Source organism: Lissotriton helveticus, chromosome 2_2 (assembly GCF_964261635.1).
Source record: "Lissotriton helveticus chromosome 2_2, aLisHel1.1, whole genome shotgun sequence".
NCBI classification, from domain to species: Eukaryota; Metazoa; Chordata; class Amphibia; order Caudata; family Salamandridae; genus Lissotriton; species Lissotriton helveticus.
The window spans coordinates 398,449,820-398,453,292 of record NC_136060.1 but is presented as its reverse complement, the minus strand read 5'-3'; the positions used below and the strand labels follow the sequence as shown (position 1 = coordinate 398,453,292).

At 50.5% G+C, this 3,473-nt stretch overlaps 1 long non-coding RNA gene across 1 annotated transcript; it reads right to left on the bottom strand.

Moving 5' to 3' along the window:
* Window positions 1-540: 540 nt before the first annotated feature.
* On the bottom strand, window positions 541-2,075 carry LOC144821858 (uncharacterized). The gene is made up of 2 exons (XR_013608477.1): window positions 1,771-2,075; window positions 541-1,054 (listed from the first exon to the last, which is right to left on the bottom strand). It is a non-coding gene; the product is annotated as an uncharacterized LOC144821858 (long non-coding RNA).
* Window positions 2,076-3,473: the final 1,398 nt, after the last annotated feature.

The window sequence follows — 3,473 nt, the reverse complement described above, 5'->3', positions numbered from 1 at the left end:
AGGTTGTCAGACATTATGGGAAAATATTTGGAAAGCAAACTCTGCATGTTGCTGAATCAATCAAGCGCAGCACCTGGTTGGACATACAAGGCAAGGTAAATGCCATTGGTGTCACCCACCGTGACCTTGAAGACCTAAAAAAACGGTGGTATGACATCCGCATAATCACCAAAAAAAAGGTTGCTGCCCACCGCAAGGAAAGTGCTGCTACAGGAGGCGGAAGAAACAGAGCCCCCAGACTCACCGACATTGAGGAGATGGTCGCTACAACCCTTGAGAAGGAATGTATACACGGAATAGGAGACGCAGACAGCTCAGCAAGAGGAGCAAAGAAAGCAGGTAAGATGCAGGAACAATATCATTTACCCTTTTACCTATTCCCCTCACAGGATAAATCAGACTCCACAACAGGTTTAACTAATGTCCTGCAATGCATCCTGGGAAATGTAGTCATGTGTAGATACCTCAGAGCAGTCAGCGTGCATTGCAGCAAGGGGAGCAACAGACAAGTAGCATAGGCAAATGAGAGACAGGCAAATGTGCAATAGAAGTGTATTTAATCTCATGACACAGGTGAACAACATTACTGACACAATGTCCATGTCTGTCCACAGGAGAGTCAAAGCGCAGCACAGCTGAGGTCAGAGAGAAGAGGAGGGAAGGAGCCGGACCTAGCACTTCTCACGGAGGGCAGGACCAAGAGCAGGCTGCCCCGATACCTGAGGAGGCAACTGCTGAATATCCACGTTCCCCTCTCCTATTTGGTAGTCAGGACACAGGAGCGGCAGAACTATCACCCACCCCCACATCACCATCCCCAGTGCTGGGAAGAGTCAGGAGCCATGATGTGCCCCCTCGCAGAATACTGCAAACATCATCGGAGGAGGAGGAGGTGGAGGGTGACACACAGGACAGAGGCAACACCGAGCAGCAGCCCAGTCCCAGAGTCACGCGGGCCAGTGTCCGAGGGCGACGGCCACGGGAGGTAGAGGATGTGCGGCAAGTCCAAGGTGTCTTCTGCGGACTGGAGGCCACCATGGTGAAGGTGCAGCGCCTGCAGGCAAAAGCAATGATGGGGGTTCAGAGGCACGCACGCACAACTAACAATAAACTGGAAGCAGTAGGCAAGGGCATAGGGGACATGGCAGAAGGCATACAATCCATGGCGTCAGGAATTTCAGATATCACACAGTGCATGACTGTCCTGTGTGACAAATTGGACAGGGACCATTTGGAGAGACGCAAGGCCCGTGCGGATGTGCGCCAGCAAACCAAGGCCCTGAACAGGTTTGCAACTGCTACCACTCTGCTGTGCAGACGGTCAGTCACGATGCAGGATGCCATAGTGCAGTGCTGCACCAATTTAAGTGAAGGTATGGCCAGGATGACCACTGCCATGGAGCTAGTGCTCGCGCATCAGACTGGCACTGGAGGCGACACTTGTGCTGCCGAAAGCGAGGGGTCCACCAGCAGGAGTGGTGCAAGCACTCCTGTGCATGACTTACGGAGGAGTGGCAGGCGTGGGGGAAGTTTGACAGGCCAGCGTGAGGACATAGGCTCACAGCCACAGCAGCCCCGCCCTGTGGCCCGTGGCCACAAACAATGACTTTGCACTCCACCCAAGGCTGTAGTCACGGTGGTGTGAACCGTGACAACACACTCATGGAGTGTTAGTATTAGTGAGCCCAATGTGAGCTAACAATGCTGTGGCGTAGTGATTATTAAACTACTTACACAAAGTTACATTCATGCCTGTGTCTCTTTACTCACTCAGAAATATTGTTGTGTAACCTCTGCCCGTCTCAGTCTCCCATCTGTAGCTGCTGCTGCCACTGTGGCTTGGGGCTCTGCCACCTCTGGGTCGTCATCAATGTCCTCATGAAATGTGAGCTCCACCTCAGTGCCTTGCTTGGTGGCGAGATTATGCAACATTGCACAGGTCGCTATTATTTTGCAGCAGATGATTGGGGTGTACTGCCGTGCACCTCCACTCTTATGGAGGCAGCGAAACCTGCTCTTTAGGAGTCCAAATGTGCGCTCAACTACGTTTCGTGTGGATCTGTGAGCCACGTTGTATCGCCTTTCACTCCTGGTGGATGGGTTGAGGTAGGGAGTGAGCACGAAGGACCGCAGGGCATATGCACTGTCGCCTAGGGGGAGAAAGATAGACATTAATTGCAAGTACTTGAGACGTAGATCTGATGTGAGTGTCAGGGTGTGTCAATGTGATTTACCTAGCAGGTATCCATTTCCAAATTCTCCGGCAAGTAGGCGTGTGTATATTCCACTGTTCTGGAATATGTATGAATCATGGGTACTTCCGGGGAACTTGGCTACGATGTCAGTGATGAGGTTACCTGCATTACATATGACCTGGACGTTGATGGAGTGCGTCGATTTGCGATTCCTGTATATGTGCTCTGTGGCTGCAGGTGGACAGAGTGGGACGTGGGTGCCATCGATGCAGCCGATCACGTGAGGGAAGTGTGCCAGTTGATAAAAGTCAGTCTTGGTTTTGGCTAAATCTGCCGGTGTAACAGGGAATTTAATATAATGCCCCATCCTCTGCATCATGGCGTCAAGAAACCTCCTGAAGAAGCGGGACAGGCAGCCCTGGGACACGCCACCCACTACAGCTATCACACTCTGGTAGCTCCCTGAGGCCAGCAGGTGTAAGCTACATAGCACCTGGACATGAGGTGGGATGGCATGGGCCCTGGGTGTTGGGTGGTCCAGGAGAGGGTGTAGGTCCCTGATCAATTGCTTGATGGTGTCTGGGTGTAGCCTGTACCTCTGCAGTATTTCAGGCTCTGTCAGTTGGAACAGTGTTATCCTCTGCCTGTACACTTGTTCCTCCCTTAGCCATTCTCTCTGTCCTGCTGCCTGTAGTCTCTGCCGTCTTGCTATGATGTAGAAAGCCGCCATCATGGGTCCTGAGGTGCATTTTGGGACTTTTTTATAGCCCTCCCTTGGTTACCACCTGCTTTCAATGCATGGTAAATACCGACTTAAAAATACCGTTTTTCGGCAGAATCGGTATTTTTGGGCTTACCTACATCTCCAAGGCTTATTTTACCGTTTCTGATTTACCGAGTCGGAAAATACGAACTCGGTATTTATGTATACGGTAGATTCCGACACGGTAATTTTACCGGGTCATTCTTACCGAGTCGGTATGTTTCCGACTCGGATTTTAAGAACATCGGTATTTTCCGGCCTCCTACATCTCATTTCCTCGGTAACGGCCGATTTTACCGGTTTTCGGCCGTTACCACCCGGTAAAAGCCTACCTACATCTGGCCCCCAGTGTCAGGTATAACCACCGAGCTCATTGACTTCAGCGAAACCGAAGATTCAGGCAACGGCATTTCCATATCTTCAACTAATATGGTTTTTTTAAGTTCAAGAAAATTTTATTTAATATGAAAAAGAAAAAGCAAGGTGTCAATACAAAGTACCATGGAAATATAAAA